The sequence below is a fragment of the Periplaneta americana genome, chromosome 8 (assembly GCF_040183065.1).
Source record: "Periplaneta americana isolate PAMFEO1 chromosome 8, P.americana_PAMFEO1_priV1, whole genome shotgun sequence".
NCBI lineage: Eukaryota > Metazoa > Arthropoda > Insecta > Blattodea > Blattidae > Periplaneta > Periplaneta americana.
In genome coordinates this window covers 177,464,064-177,481,706 of record NC_091124.1, presented here as the reverse complement: position 1 = coordinate 177,481,706, position 17,643 = coordinate 177,464,064, and the positions used below count along the sequence as shown (strand labels likewise).

General features: G+C 36.5%; 1 protein-coding gene across 7 annotated transcripts in view; it reads right to left on the bottom strand.

Annotated features, from left to right (window-relative positions):
- Positions 1–17,643, bottom strand: part of DAAM (disheveled-associated activator of morphogenesis-like protein) — a 1,051,518-nt gene that overhangs the window by 811,324 nt on the left and 222,551 nt on the right. For 3 of the 7 annotated variants that reach the window (XM_069834111.1, XM_069834112.1, XM_069834113.1), the window contains exon 1: positions 14,546–14,714. The exons of the other annotated variants lie outside the window; for them this stretch is intronic. The gene's annotated coding sequence lies outside the window, so the exon portion shown is untranslated. Of the gene's footprint in view, positions 1–14,545; positions 14,715–17,643 lie in introns of those variants that run through there. 7 annotated transcript variants of the gene reach the window in all.

The following is a 17,643-nucleotide window of genomic DNA, read 5'->3' as shown; positions in this document are numbered from 1 at the left end:
GTGACTCCTCATGTAACAACTAGATGGCAGCGTAGTTAACCTGACAAAAGTTGTTAACCTCAAAGCCTATAAGCCCGACATATCTGTTACATATATGATATAGGGTAATACGTAGCGACAAACAGTTGCAGTTCGTTTTCTCTTGCCAAAGAGCAGTGTAAGATATGCTGCTCTTACAGTGATGGTAAACATTGCTCATTTCTCAGAAGATATTAATTTTAGGACCCATGTTTGAAGGACTATCATTTCTTGTTTTGATGCATACTAACGCCTCTCTAAATATTAGAACCCTTTTTCTTCAGAACACCCCCACCCCCTCCATAAGTGTCCGATATAAAATGTTTCTGGATACTTAGCCTTGTGTGGGAAGCAATGCATATTATGTCCAATCACGAGAGTATTTAATGAAGACACAACAAATTTAAGTACAGCGTCTCTTGATAACCGCTGTGATGGTAATGTGTACTTTCATAATACGCTCGGCGCACGGTACAATAGGTGACGACTTGCCTCCGTTAAGTCTCGTTTGCACTTTTTAAGTACCTTGAATCAAGTAACTTGCTTTAACGAAATTAAAAGTGTGAACTGTTTTTCCAGTTGAGTTGAAGTCAAGTAGAAGCTTGAATTCAAGTTTCAAGTGAAGTTGAATTCCTTTCCAATTTCTACTCGACTTGAAAGAACACTTTAACCAATTTGAATAGCATGAACGTCAGTTGATAACTATAATTCAAGGAAGAACGCGCGAATTCAGATTGACACCTAATTTAAGCACGGTAAATTAACAGCTAATTGTTTTTTTCTGTTGTGCTGCTGTTTACTTACAATGCGTAAGTGAAATGATGGTCAACTATTTGAGTTTCTGAAGTTATATAAAACTCACAAAGGCCTGCAGGTTGTAGAGACTGCAAAGTATCGTGACAGAAATGCAAGGGAAACTGCCAAGGAAGGAAGAGTTCTGTGTGGAATTTAACAGGAGAGATTTTAACGTGAGGTACGAAAGAAAATTAAACACCATTACGCTGAAGTTATATAAAGAAGAAGTAACGAAGCTAGGAAGAATTAAGACTGGTTCACAATAAACCGGAAACGAGAATCGGAACGAAAACGAAAACGGTAAAATTGTTAAAATGTGTATATTTAAATGTGAGCATTCGCAATTAACGAAAAGCTTGCCGGAACCCGGGATCGGAAACGGAGAGTTGGTCAAGTTTCAACTTTGGCATTCACGTTTCCGATCACAGCCCACTAGATTCATTCTATTGCCGTCTAAAAGCTATTTTGTCATCGTATATTTTGTAGCAAGAAGACCGTGACATAACCTATGCATTATTTTGTTCTGTGCTGTTCATCATGGAGCAAGTTTTATTTGATGAGATTCTAATATTGAGTATTGAGAAATGAAGGAGAATACGTGGCTTTCAATAGCTGCATCTTTGAACACCGATCGGAAGCGAATCATATTTTATTACTGTATTGGTTGCATTACACACTACATATTCATGTTTCAATTCAATAACTACTGTTGTGTTCATTTTTGTTCTATTACATATGTTTCTTCTCTAATTATTTTACGTTATGGTAGACTTAAAATAGGTTGTGATAATAAAGATGCATGGGCATATTTATAGTACCGTAGCCTACCTAATGAAATGTTTCAGTTGAAATTTCGAAGTTGGTTAACCTGTGTTTATGTTGGCTGCCTTGTATTCATGAGAGAACGCCATTGGTCAATTATACACAAATAACATCAGAATGCGTAATATCGACTTTTCATATCGTTATTGACATACATATCGATATGCATAGTCGTCTACGTTCTCGAGTTATTGTGAATCAAAAATTTTCATATTCACGTCCTCTGCTTCTCGTTTTCATTCTGGTTCTCGTTCCCGGTTTATTGTGAACCAGCCTTTAAGAATTAAGAAGAGTGAAACTGGCATGCTTCAATGTGGTTCATAGACTTTTTTTTTTTAAAGGAACTGTAACAGAAAATCACTTTCATGGTAAATTAGACCTGCTTATTTTATTACATTTTCATTAAGAATAATTAAATATTTGTTTGAAGATTTCACTTACTCCATTTGTAATGGTCAATGGCCATGTATTTATCTTACTCAGGGGCGTATGTAAGGAGAGGGGGATACAGGGTTTATGTCGTTTTTGACGGCAAAGAAGAAAATGATAACGTTGACGACATCAGTGAAGAATAAAATGAAGATAATAACGTTGATGATAGTAAAGAAGAAAATGAAAGAGATGCCATTGTTGACGACAGTAGAGACGGAAATGATAACGTTGATGACGGTGAAGAATAAAATGAAAGTTATGATCAACTTAGTGGTCGGTTTTCTATGATGTCATATTTTTATCCTCGTCTCTATTTACAAATTTAAGTCAAACTAGCCGTACCCGTGCGCTCCGCTGCACCCGTTAGAAATAAATATAAAGTAATTACATAATTAAAATAGAACATTTGATCCAGGGAACATTCATGTTTGATATAAGGATAAATCGTTTATTATGTTACTTAATTTAAATTGTATTTGCATAATTAAAATGCGATCATTTTGATCCAGAGACCACTCATTTGGTCATAAAAATTATTTTAGGAAATACAGGAAACGAATGTACAGAATAGCCTATCAAGTTTTCTGTGCATAAGAAGCTATTTTAATCTTACCTGTACTGTATTAACATTATAGCATTATGTCCATCTAGAGAAACTACACTTTCCAATGGTGAATTAATAATTAATTATACAAATCGGTTAATTTAGCTTCTGATATTACTTCATACAAACACAGAAACATCATCTGTAGGCTATCTTTCATAGCTTTCGATTGTTGCTGTCCAAGGCCCCTTATAGACGAAGTCATTTGTTTTTTAATTCATTACACAACCTTAGATGGCAGTTATTTTAATTTTAAAACTCATTTATCTCATTAAATATCAGTCCTATCAAAATTTTTCAAGGAATAAAACTTATCGCAAATTTTTTTAAAGAAACTTTTGTTATGTAACATTTTTCACAAAATCAATAATAAGCGAGATATTTCGATTTATTTAATTCAGGCCCCCTTACAACCCCCCTTTTAAATAATGTATTCTGAATGCCATATAGCCTAAAATCTAAGTTACAACAAACTTAATTTATATTCCAATTTTCATCGAAATCCGTTCAGCCATTATCGCGTGAAAAAGTAACAAACATACAGACAGACAGACAGACAGACAGACAGACAAAAATTTCAAAAAAGCGATTTTCGGTTTCAGGGTGGTTGATTGTATATGTTAGGACCAATTATTTTTGGAAAATCGAAAATTACCAGAAAAATTTCGGCTACAGATTTATTATTAGTATAGATTAAACATATTTCTAGCTTTTCTGACTACGACGACACGGCTTTATTGAGCATATAAATGCATACTTTACTACATTTTCACATTAAATCATATTTGACCAAAGAAATAGCATGAAAGCATATTTTTGGCTATATTACAATTAATCGTTTTAACAGTTCTCCAATTATTATTCGCTATAGCAAGACATTTTATTTGCGTTTGGTTATTTATTTTAGCTTTCCTTATAAATATTTTGCGGTTAAAAGAAGTTTGAAGGTAAATGGATTCGCCAGCAGTAAGTTGTCAAGTCACAAAGGACAAAAGAATGTTAGGAATATGGCCAGATTGTTGCTGGTCGGTCTCGCCTTCACGCCCGTTACTCCTCTCAAACTGTGACACTTAAGAGGTTCCAATCTCTCTGTTGCCATTTAGTGGCCATGTTCACCCATAAAATAATTATTCACGAAGAGAACAGGCGTTGAATATTTTTCACCCCTCTTTCCCTCCCTCTTTCTATTTTTGTAGGATCAACAGTCCGCTATGGCCAATACAAAGAGTTAATATTCAAAAATCGATTTTGAAGTTTGGCAAATAATAGTACATTATGCAACGAGCCTATAACGGTAGTAATTAAGACGCGAGTATGTTTATGAAACGAGCGCAAGCGAGTTTCATAATTTTCATACGAGCGTCTTAATTACCATTATAGGAAAGTTTCATACGACTTTTTATGTTCGACCATATTTCTAACTTGAAATTTTTCAGAAGTATTCATGTTATTCTTATCTGAGTAGGGAGCGGAACTGACCTTGTGCAATATCTCGTAAATTGTGAGATGTGCGCAGACGCGAAAGTATTGATTTTTTCCGAGACACAAATGTCATTGAACTTGATATAATCTAGAGAGTAAAATAAACATTAATCTTGATACAACCACAGTCTAGTATATACAGGCGCGAAGCTCAATACATAGTAAATATGCAAACATTAGATAGTTGCTCACTACTAGGATAGCTAATATCGCCTCATTACAGGCAATGCAAAATAGTACCGTCACAGTCTATTGTTTTAGCACCCTCAAAACTCAAGCTTCGTGACTGTATATAGTAGACTGTGATATAACCTTGAAATTGATTTAGACATTGAAAAACGAGATGACAAATTGAATTTATTTGAATATTATTTACAATTAACGCTAATTATTATAGTAACAGAACATAACCTTCTGCGACAGTATTGGATTTCCAGCCTGCGTGACGTTTCGCTAGTTGTCTTTCGATTGCATATCCGAGAATAATCGATACTTGCGATTTCATATTGCTACAATGGTGTTTTCTGATTGGTTGAACACCTGAACTTTAATGAATAGGTGTACTTTAATGAGGTCCATTAAAGGGCTGCTACCAGGTGTATAATTACTACATTTCGGCATAGTCGAGCATAAAATAGTTTTCTGAGTGATCTTTTAATATTAAATTTGTTTTGCGTCATATTTCCAAGTTTTATGGCCATTTTTTGGTGTTTTTTTGGAGCATAAGAGCATACACATATCAAGTTTATTTAGGTCATAGAAATTCGAACCCTAGGGATGACACTGAAGATGACAGGGAAGAAGAAAAACAGAGTGATATGATGACGTTCATGACGACAGTGAAAAAGAACATGAGAATGGTAACGATGACTTTGAAGAAGAAAAATGTGACATGCCTAATGACTGCGAAGAAGAATATGGAAACGATAACGTTTATGACGACGATGAATGACAATACCAAAGTGATAACTTTAATGTAGACATCAAGAAAATGAAAATGATAACGATGTGATGAAGAGCAAAATGAAAGCAACATTTATGACAAGGCAAAATAAACAGCGTTTATGAAAATGATGTAAACGAAGAAAACAAAAATAATTATTTGGACATTAATGACGATAAAGAAGTAGCTAATGCAGGGAGATGCACTATCACCTTCACTTTTTAACTTCGCTCTAGAATATGCCATTAGGAAAGTACAGGATAACAGAGAGGGTTTGGAATTGAACGGGTTACATCAGCTTCTTGTCTATGCGGATGACGTGAATATGTTAGGAGTAAATACACAAACGATTAGGGAAAACACGGAAATTTTACTTGAAGCAAGTAAAGCGATAGGTTTGGAAGTAAATCCCGAAAAGACAAAGTATATGATTATGTCTCGTGACCAGAATATTGTACGAAATGGAAATATAAAAATTGGAGATTTATCCTTCGAAGAGGTGGAAAAATTCAAATATCTTGGAGCAACAGTAACAAATATAAATGACACTCGGGAGGAAATTAAACGCAGAATAAATATGGGAAATGCGTGATATTATTCGGTTGAGAAGCTCTTATCATCCAGTCTGCTGTCCAAAAATCTGAAAGTTAGAATTTATAAAACAGTTATATTACCGGTTGTTCTGTATGGTTGTGAAACTTGGACTCTCACTCTGAGAGAGGAACATAGGTTAAGGGTGTTTGAAAATAAGGTACTTAGGAAAATATTTGGGGCTAAGCGGGATGAAGTTACAGGAGAATGGAGAAAGTTACAGAACACAGAACTGCACGCATTGTATTCTTCACCTGACATAATTAGGAACATTAAATCCAGACGTTTGAGATGGGCAGGACATGTAGCACGTATGGACGAATCCAGAAATGCATATAGAGTGTTAGTTGGGAGATCGGAGGGAAAAAGACCTTTAGAGACGCCGTAGATGGGAGGATAATATTAAAATGGATTTGAAGGAGGTGGGGTATGATGATAGAGGCTGGATTAATCTTGCACAGGATAGGGACCGCTGGCGGGCTTATGTGAGGGCGGAAATGAACCTTCGGGTTCCTTAAAAGCCATTTGTAAGTAAGTAAAGAAGTAGAAAGTATCGACGACGACAACGAAGAAATTGATGACAACGATGGACGGCTGTGCAGATAATGAGAATGACAAAAGAGATGACACGGCGAAAGTGACGATGATGCAATTAAAATGATTGATTATTGTGCATAATCGGAAATAATTTTTGCAGAATAGAGTATACTTAATAATCGACACATCTTCAGGGATTAGACATCAGACCTCCTGATTACGTAGCCTAGTCTATATTATGTGAAATATAGCAGTTATGAGCTAGGTAGTGAATTTCAGAGAACAGTATCGACTCGTATAAAAGCAAACAGACTTAGTAGGTTCTATGAATGTTTTATGTGAACGTGCTTGGCATTTGTATTCAATTGAAGAAAAACTAAGACTGAATGAGTAATCAGCTGGACAGTATCGGCCACACTGCACAAGTGTTGGCATTATGTAATATAGCCGTCTCCATTCATAGCTACAGGAAAGCAAAATTAATGTTAAGGAAGTCCATGTGGCAATTGATATAGTACACTTCAGCATCAAGTTACCCTTGAAAATGATGATCAAATATATTTAGTTATGATTAATCTGAACAATGTATGACGTTTGCACGAAGAACAATGTCTTCATTTAAAATTTTGATTCCTTTATTTGTGGATACGTTTCTGTACTTATGGTCCGATGTCATTTCGATTACACGTCACGAAGTCTTGTCGTATGTCCATTCAATATCCGGTTGAAAATTCTAAAGAATTGACTTCGGATTTGAATATTGTTTTTAAGCCTAGAGAAAATATTTAATATGAGAAATAAAGAGGATTACAAGAATAGATGCATATACAGTCTGTGTTTAAACTAACTGTTGCTCTAAAGTTATATGTAAGTTATACGTAAGTTACAGAAAATTACTATGAAGCTTTGTCAACTACTACAAAATATCCTGAAACCGACGAAAAAAATAACTCATTAATGAAAATAACAGAAATACGAGGGTATAAAGAAAAGTAATGCACGCTATTTTTTTTGTCGCTGTGAATATAGTTAAAGATATTAGTGTATTCACTGAACTTTCTGCTTTCAGTGACGCAGTTTCGTATCTCTGCCAGTAGAGAGCTCTGACTTATAGCCTGAAACATAGCGGCGTGTACCAGCACTATGTCGGTGTGTCTGAAGCAGTGTGCTATGATCGAGTTTTTAACAGGGGAAAATGTGTCCCCGACAGATGTTCATCGCAGAGTGAAGGCTGATTATCGTGATCAATGTGTCGACATCAGTACTGTGCGACGTTGATCTGCTCGTGCTCGTAATGAACCTGGTGCAACTCTCAACTTGTGTGGCAAAGGACGCAGTGGAAGACCACGTACTGCAAGTGATGACTATCATCGGAATCGTGTCAAAGAACTCATTACAGCGAATCGTCGCATGACGCAGGAACACCTGTCAATCCAGTGTGGCAGATCAAGGGAGTGTCTGCAGGCGGTAATTGCAGAATTGGGATTCCGGAAAATTTGTGCACGATGGATGCCTCGAATGCTCCTTCTTCACAAGAAACAGAAGAGACTGAACATTTGCCAACAGTTGCTTCTGCGCTACAAACAGGAAGACGATGAATTCTTAAAGAACATTGTCACAGGTGACGAAAACACCACTTCGATCCCGAAAACAAGAGCTCATCAATTCAGTTCCGCCACAAAGGATCATCTGCACCCAAAATTTTCAAGGCTGTGCCATCAGCAGGCAGACTCATGCTTACAGTCTTTTGGGATACTCAAGGTGTGATGCATACGGAATTCATGCCTGAAGGCACTAACATTAATTCTGTAAGGTATTGTGAAATCCTACAAAAACTGAAACGAATTCGAAGGAATCGTCCAAATATGCAGCAGCCCCTCCTACAGCATGACAACGCTCGTACGCAGACCAGAGCAATGACAAGAGAACACATTCATTATCTTGGTTTTGTTGTTGTTGATTATTCTCCATATACTCCCGATCTGCAACTAACAGATTTTCATGTTTCCAAAACTTAAAGAACCCTTGAGAGGACATCTCTTTCATTCTGACGATACAGTACAGACAGAAGTAAGGCTCTGGTTTCGTCATCAGAGTGAAACATTCTACAACAGCGGTGTTCAAAACTCGAGCTACAGTGATTGCTGCCCATGCCTCACTTCCTGAGCTGTTTCTTTGCGGGGCGAGACGCAGAGGGACAGGGCAGGAGGAGCTGCGTACCGCATGTGCCTACTACCCTACGTTCAACACATCGACCTTTTCAGGATTCCTTTCGTCAGCTATGGAGCAAGATCAGCCATTGACAAGTGAATGTATAGGCTGTCCCCTCACGAAACAGATTATGTCCCCATCAATTCCTGTAACTAAACACTAATACCAGTTGTAGACTACAGTCTCTACAAGACATTATAGACCTAATCGCGATTACGGTTATCAAGTGTACACATCCGTAAACTCTTTCCTCAATGGCAGTGTTTCTCAAACTTTTTCCACCGCGAAACCCCTTTTAATCTAAAGTGTAACTGCGGAATCCCTGTAATATTTTATTAGTGTTTAAATTAACAGACAAGTGAAAGCTAGTATCTCAATAATTCTGTTCAGTGGGACGAATGTATTTGCTTTTTAAGCCTGCAATCTGGTTTTATGGCGGAAAGTTTTAGTCTCATTTCTATTGTACTTCTGCATTTTGTCTTTTCGATATTTTGTTTTAGTGAACAGATGCGCAGAGAATCCAGTGATGAAAGTGATAAATATTATGGGTATTTTCCGTTTTAGATGTCCATTAAACATATTATTATTACGCATATTCTTGGATTATTATTATTATTATTATTATTATTATTATTATTATTATTATTATTATCGGTGGTTTCATGTTATTATTGATTCATATTTCCGTAACATTTATATATTTCTATAGTATCCACTAAGTATAAAATAGCCACCGGAGCAGTCCAGTCGCCTAAGGCGTTTGCCTATCGGTCCAGAGTTGCACTCGGGCGCGGGTCCGATTCCCGCTTGGGCTGATTATCTGGTTGGGTTTTTCCCTGAGGTTTTCCCCAACCGTAAGGCGAATGTCAGGTAATCTTTGGCGAATCCCCGACTTCATCTCGCCAAATACCATTTCGCTATCATCAATCCCATCGATGCAAAATAACCTAGTAGTTGATACAATGTCGTTAAATAACCAAGTAAAATCATATAAGGCTCACGGAACCCCAGAACATACTTTGAGAAATGCTGCTCTATGGTATTTCAGCAGTTGTCCAAACTGAACGAAGAGTGGCCTAGTGTGTACTTACATTTTAGGAAATCGCCATCAGAGATAATAGCGATAGTGGTAACCACGATTAGAGTATCCAGTATTATAACCAGTAAAGATCCCTGCGATGGCGTAGGATAATGTTTTCAGAACATGTAATATGCTGCCGTGCCGCCACGTTGCAACTCCCGTGACGTTCCGAACAGACCTAAGAGGCGTGGTTATAAGCACTAGGGAACTTTCGGTTCAGGACGTGAGACACGGGCAGTACATGCGACAGACAGCCTATGAAGTAAGAAAACGAAGGAAAGGTACTTGACATGAAAATTACAACCAGTGGTGGTTCCTGTACTAACATCTTGATCAATCCCGCAGATAAAAATCTCAAGCTTTGCTGTATCAGTGATGTCACTGCTGTCATCTAGGGCCAATGAATAATATACGATTTTTCTTGCTTCTTTTTTTAACCTTTCTCTTGAATATAATCAAGAATTTTCTAAATTCTTCTCTCGATACTTGGGTCGAGAAATTCGCACTTTTTCAAAATTAAAAACTTCTCATGGACAAGTTATTTATGATATTTTAATCATTACTCTTTTGAGAAATTCTGTTCTATTAAAAGGCTTTAGAGCACGAGATATTTCAAACCCTATTAGGTAGCTGACTTCCTTACATTTATTTATCTCATCTTTCTCTTCCTGGCTATGATTTAAGACATGTCACTTCCTGGCGTTTAACAGTTCGTTGGCACATAATATTGAATAAGTTTTTCTACAATATTATTATTAAATGAATAACTAATACATAGTTACCCCCATCTAAAGATCAAGAAGATTAAAATTGAGATAAAGCCTAGTAATTTTATCCTTCTAGGGAGAAGATGTGAAAATATCAATAGTCATGCACGTACAGAAGAATTATAGAAACACGTACTTAGTGGTCAGTAATAATAATAATAGGGGAGACTGTTGTACCTTTAAACATTTTATTTTTTTAAATTTTGGGAAATGAAATTTTTTAAATGAAAAAATGCTTGAAATAATTACTGAAGATTCCTTTACAACTTCCTGTATGTATTTTCCTATTTTACAGATCAATTAAGGATGGAAAAAATAAAATGAAGAGATATGTAAAGTGTTCAAAGGTAGAACAGGATCATGTACCTTGGAACATACCCTCTTGTAAGTTGGGACACATGGAATATAGGTGGGAATATAGTTGTAAGAACTGACAATCATATTTAAAATGTATTTGCAATCATAAACCAGAGCTGGCTTCTTTGATTGAGTTTTTATTTCCTGGAGAAGCAATAACTGCTTCAGCAGCTTTCTTCAAGGCATCCGGATCAATTGGGGGCCTCTTAATTCCAGACTTACTTCGTGACATGACCTTAAAATAAAAGAAAAACAAAAACCGATAGTATCGTGTAATTTGGAACATGTTCCATGGTGCAAGATGTTTTGTGTTCAAAGGTACAAGAGGGTGCACGTTTAAACAAATATGGCTCCCAAAATAGAGAGTCAAATAAATCATAGAAATTAAAATGTGTTATTACTCACCAGATGATAGGGAACACACCGTACTTGAAAGATATTAACAAATACAATCTGGTTTTGTGTTAGAAAACATACATCAATGAACGAACTGTTTACTTTTGGTACTAAAAAAATTCTTTTGTCCACGGAACTCACACTTTGCAATAAATCAAACTGAAACTACGACCAGAGCTACTTAGCGGCTTTCTCTACAATCTACTTCAGTTTGAGTCCTCTAGGTAGCAGCAAACATTAAAAAACAAAAAATGTTCAAAGGTACACTGTGCTAAAGGTACAACAGTCTCCCCTAATAATAATAATAATAATAATAATAATAATAATAATAATAATAATAATAATAATACATTATTCAGCGTAGCAATTGTTTCTATGTATTCCTAATTGAACCGTTGAGCAAAGTAAACAGATTAAATTTTGTCCGACAGAACAACAAAAAAAGTTCTCCTTCTCATTCTTTACGAAAGTACTTCTTACTGCTTATAGAGACAGAGTTTGTAGACCGCCACTGCTTGCCTTCAGTACGTGAATGAAACACACAGCAATGCAGAGGAAACTCCTCGTACCCGTTTGAATGTCTGTGACCACACGATGTAATCACGACACCCGCTTTGGCCACCGCTGTTCTACAGTGACGGTATCAAACGGTGGAAGAAGTGTATTCATCGCCAGGGCGATTATGTAGAAAAATACAGTAAAATTACAGGTATGAATAGTAAATTTGTGGCAAGTTATCCGTTTTGTTTCACTCATATAACTGTAAAACTTTCACATAAAAAATTAGGAAGCATTACTTTTCAGCACGTCCTCGTAGAACAAAAATAAGTACAGTACTGACAAAATACATAAAAATAATATTAACGAATAGTACCCTTCACCCAATGCAATTACTGGAAAATTTATGTAATGATAAAATAAAGAGGAGTAATCGTGCAAAATTTAACCGAACATAACTACATTTACCGCAAATGTAAATCCACTTCACTAGAAAATGAATACGGGTCTCCATCATAAAGGACATTAGTCATTAGTAGTCGAACCCGGGCCGCCTAGGTGGAAGGTCAGCGCACTAGCACTGTCACCACAGACACGGAGAGGATAATGAAGCGGTATTTTTAAGGCTCCATGATCAGATCACTGACCAATACGCATAACGGATCAGAGAAGGAAAGAATTTTATTCTAACCGGTGAAAACTATATCCTAATCATGTTATAGATTTCAAAAAGGCATATGACTCGGTTAAGAGAGAAGTTTTATATGATATTCTTATTGAATTTGGTATTCCCAAGAAACTAGTTCGATTAATTAAAATGTGCCTCAGTGAAACGTATAGCAGAATCCGTATAGGTCAGTTTCTGTCAGATGCGTTTCCAATTCAATGTAGGCTAAAGCAAGGAGATGCACTATCACATTTACCTTTAACTTTGCTGTAGAGTATGCCATTAGGAAAGTTCAGGATAACATAGAGGGTTAGGAATTGAACGGGTTACATCAGCTGCTTGTCCATGCGGATGACGGGAATATGTTAGGAGGAAATCCACAAACGATTAGGGAAAATACGGGAATTTTACTTAAAGCAAGTAAAGAGGTTTGGAAGTAAATCCCGAAAAGACATAGTATATGATTATGTCTCTTGACCAGATTATTGTACGAAATGGAAATATAAAAATTGGAAATTTATCCTTTGAACAGGTGGAAAATTTCAAATACCTGGGAGCAACAGTAACAAATATAAATGACACTCGGGAGGAAATTAAATGCAGAATAAATATGGGAAATGCCTGTTATTATTTGGTCGAAAAGCTTTTATCATCCAGTCTGCTGTCAAAAAATCTGAAAGTTAGAATTTATAAAACAGTTATATTACCGGTTGTTCTGTATGGTTGTGAAACTTGGACTCTCACTCTGAGAGAGGAACATAGGTTAAGGGTGTTTGAGAATAAGGTGCTTAGGAAAATATTTGGGGCTAAGCGGGATGAAGTTACAGGAGAATGGAGAAAGTTACACAACACAGAACTGCACGCATTGTATTCTTCACCTAACATAATTAGGAATTTATAATCCAGACGTTTGAGATGGGCAGGGCATGTAGCACGTATGGGCGAATCCAGAAATGCATATAGAGTGTTAGTTGGGAGACCGGAGGGAAAAAGACCTTTAGGGAGGCCGAGATGTAGATGGGAGGATATTAAAATGGATTTGAGGGAGGTGGTGTGTGATGATAGAGACTGGATTAATCTTGCACAGGATAGGGACAGATGGCGGGCTTATGTGAGGGCGGCAATGAACCTTCGGGTTCCTTAAAAGCCATTTGTAAGTAAGTAAGTAAGTAACAATTGACCTATAACTTTAGATCACTGTTGCCTGTGAAGTCAGAATTCATAAAAATTAATTTTATTCCTCAAGACTGTGAGAGTTAGTATTAATTCTCATTCGATTTGAAAATTACAATCATGAAACAAGTTTCATAACCCGTGTTTTCTTTGCTCTAATTTTAAGTGTGGTAAAAGTATCTCATAAAGTAAAACATATCTCGAAATACTGTGTAAATCACAAACAATTTTTCTTACGTTTGTGGTTAATTAACTTTGAAAGCACACAGCTGAATTTTACTACACTAGTTAAAAGAGTTTACGAGTGTTCTTTTGATTGCAAAATAGATGAGGACAGGAACTGAGCCCCTGAAATCTGTTGTGCTGCATTTAATTCTATTAGCCTAACTGATTAGCTAAAAGGATCCCGTCATATGTCTTTTCCAGTTTCAATGACATGACAGGAATTTAAGGATCATTCAACAGAATGTTACTTTTTAGGAACCACAGATTAGAAGGTTACAGAGAACTTGTTAGCGAGCTGATTCAGAACTATAACGTGATTGGGTTGTTATATCTTTCAAAATAACTTCTTGGATTCTCATCTATTTTTTCTTTTCTCAAAACCTTCGTATAGTGAGTGACGAATATAGGGAGCGTTTTCATCAGGATTTTCGTTAAATGTAAAAGAGCTACCAGGAAAAATGGAGCCCAAATATTCTGTCAGATTACTGCTGGACACTCAAAAGATATGTTTCTCAAGCGAAGTATACCCTAAAATCTATTTCACACACATTATTGGTGATAAATATGATTTTAGGTAAAATGTTACATGGTATCAATACTAGAAAAGTCTAAAGTACATTTCATATAATTACTCAAAAACCCTGGGTGATAGAAAAATTTTGAAAACAGATCTGAAATTAGCACGAGAAATGCTATAAGAATCCCCCTTGCTTTATCTTTTAAGAAAAAAATGTGTTTAATTTTGTTGACCAGTGTAATTAGACGGGACGTTAATAAAGTAACTATTACTACTTTTTTCTTAAATTGACCTCCGAAGGGTGCGGAAAATATTATTCTATCTGAAATTATTATTGTGACTTACTGGGTATTATTCGAGGGAGGGCGTTGTGATGTGGTGGGGGAAAGGATCTTCACCATTCCCATTAGATACGTTCATTAAACTTACTTGAAATAAAAAATGTAATTATGTAGTCCAGCCTTCACGGCGGAGAGGTGCGTTTCCCACTGAACACTGCCAAAGCAAACACTAATCAGATCGTAAACAAACTCCACGGCACACGACACACGCACGAACGAACGGACGGACGGACACACGCATGCACGACTACCCAACGCCACGGCCGGCAGCAGACTGCCGCAGCCTCCGACACGACGAGGGAGGACTCGACGTTCTGGGCAGCTCGGCTCCTCTGCTCCGCGCATGCGTAATTCGGCTTTACTCCCACTACGTTGCTGGAGTTGTCACTGGCGGGTTGTGTTTGAGTTTGTTTTGAGTCTCGTGCTATGTTTTTGTGGTTTCATTTTTATAACATTTCATTTCGTGTTTCATTGTAGTTATTGTGGTGGGTATACATATATATATAGTTGGGTATGTGTGTATATAGCCTTATTTAGCGTTCTTATTTGTCAAGATGTCCACATTTAATTGTTTCACGTGTGAACTGTGTGACAAGACTTTTAGTAAAAGATTCAACTTAAAAAGACACTACAACAATATATATTCTGGGTACTCTGGTACGGACCAAGAATCGTCCAGAACTACAGCTTTGAAGTGTGCTATATGTGTAAATACATTCAAAAAATTTACTGACTTCAGTGATCACTTTCCCATAGTGCATGATATAGAATTACAAACTAACGAATTAGAATTCGAAAATTCTAGTCATTTCAAAGAATGGAAAAAAAAGTGTCGAGGAGCAAGAAACAGCTTCATATGTCAAAAATCGATCTGGAAGTACGTATGCAGACAAAAAAATAGTTTATTATCAATGTCACCGTTCGGGAAATTACAGAAGTAAAGTTTCATCTCCAGGCAAGAGACAGAGAGAGATTAAAGTACAGGGATCGTCAAAAATTAATGCTTATTGCCCTGCCAGAATTAAGGCAGTATTTTTTAGTGATGGAAGTGTGCGGGTTAATCATTGTATAACCATGTGGGACATAAAATGGAACTAGCTCATTTGACCTTACCGTCATGTGAAAGAAAAAATATAGCTTCAAAAATAGCCGCGAAAGTACCTTTTGAAGCTATCTTGGATGACGTACAGAGTTCTGTCGAAGATGAAATCAAGCGGAAACACCTTGTTACAAAGCAAGATTTACGAAATATAATAAGAGAATTTTGTTTAGACAGCGACTCTGTACGCCATTCTGATGACGCGCTGAGTGTCGAGGCATGGGTAGAGAAAGAAAGGAGAAACGACGAAAAAAGTTGCGTTATTCTCTATAAGCCCAAAGGAGTTGATATGGCAGAATATCCTCAATTAAAAACTGAGGATTTCATGCTGGGCATTATGACAGAGGCACAGTCAGAGATACTTAAAAAATATGGCACTGACTGTATATGCATGGATTCTACTCATGGAACAAACGCCTACAGTTCTGAAATGACAACACTGCTAGTTCTCGATGACATGAGACAAGGATTCCCATATGGATTTTACTTTTCGAACAGAAATGACCAAACCGGTCTAGACGTGTTTCTAAGGGCTGTAAAAGAGAAAGTAGGGCATATTGACACTAAGGTATTGATGACTGACATGGCCGAAGTCTTTTACAATTCTTTGAAAACCGTTATGAGCGACTGCGAAAAGAGGTTGTTTTGCAGCTGGCATGCCAAAAGAGCGTGGCAAAGACGACTAGATAAAATAAAGAACGATGAGAAGAAGAAAGACACCTATATTAAAATTTGTGCTTTACATAATGAATTAGACGAAAACGCGTTCGAAATGAAGTTGCCTATCATGGTCAATGAGCTGTGCGCAGATGAAGAAACGCAAGATTTTGGACTATATTTAAAAAACAATTACCTAAAAAACTGTCAGGCTTGGGCCTATTGCTATAGAAAAAATGCCGGCATAAACACAAACATGCATTTGGAAAGGCTTCATAGCATAGTCAAACACCTGTTTTTGAAAGGGAAAATGGTAAAGAGACTCGACATAGCAATTCATGCTATAATGCGGTTCATAAGTCGCAAATTATTTGACCGTTTGATTGTACTCGAGAAGGGAAAAGTAACGAATAAACTCCGAAATGTAAGAGAGCGCCATAAAAAGTCCCTGTCTATGAGTGCGGAAAGTGTTGCAGTTTCTTCTCAAGATACATGGAATGTATTTTCATCGTCGGCAAATGAAATGTATACTGTGACACTAATTGAGCCATCTTGTACTTGTACCCTGATTTGTGAGTATTGCAAAGCATGCATACACAAATTTAATTGTACGTGTATTGATGCATGTATAAAGTGGAATATGTGCAAACATATACACTTGGTTTGCAGCACTATAGAGACGAAAGGAACTTCCCACACAAAGACTGAATCGGTTAATGAAGATGATGATTTTGTTTCTAACCCTGGTCTTCAAATTGAGGAGGAAGAAGAGGCAAAATTGAAAGAAAAAAATGCGATTTTAAATTATGTAGGGAATGGTGATAACTTTAAATCTCAAAATGTGAATATAGAGGAAATGAAAATGGAGGTTTCAAATGAATTTCATTCTATTTTGGACAAAGTCACACAACCTAATCAAGTAGTCTTAATTAGAAAAATGCTAAAAAATATAGTGCCGTTGTTGGATTCTGTTCAAGATGTCACAAGAAGTTTCCCAGATGTGACAAAAAAAATTGACACAAGGAAGAAAATTGACCCTCAACGAAGATTCACGATTAGAAAAAAGAAATCAAATAATAAAGTAGTTCCAAAACCCACATCTGCAGAGACTCAAACTATTGCAGCCCACACTATAATTGGACATCTGTCACGTGCTGGTACAAGCAATGAAGATACACAATTTCCTGATGTGTAGAACTGTTTTATAGTTCAGGCTGTGTAAAATAAAACTCTCATTTTATGTAAATAGATAATCATTATTGATGTTATGAAAAATAGGCCTTATTATTTTAAACGGAATACGTGTGATGTGAAAGTGATAGTGTGCAATTAAGACTTAACTGTAATATGGATTAAAACAGTGACTGATGTCATTAAGAAGAGTCATATATCGTAACCTACTTCAGTGTTCACGACTTCTGCTAAATTGA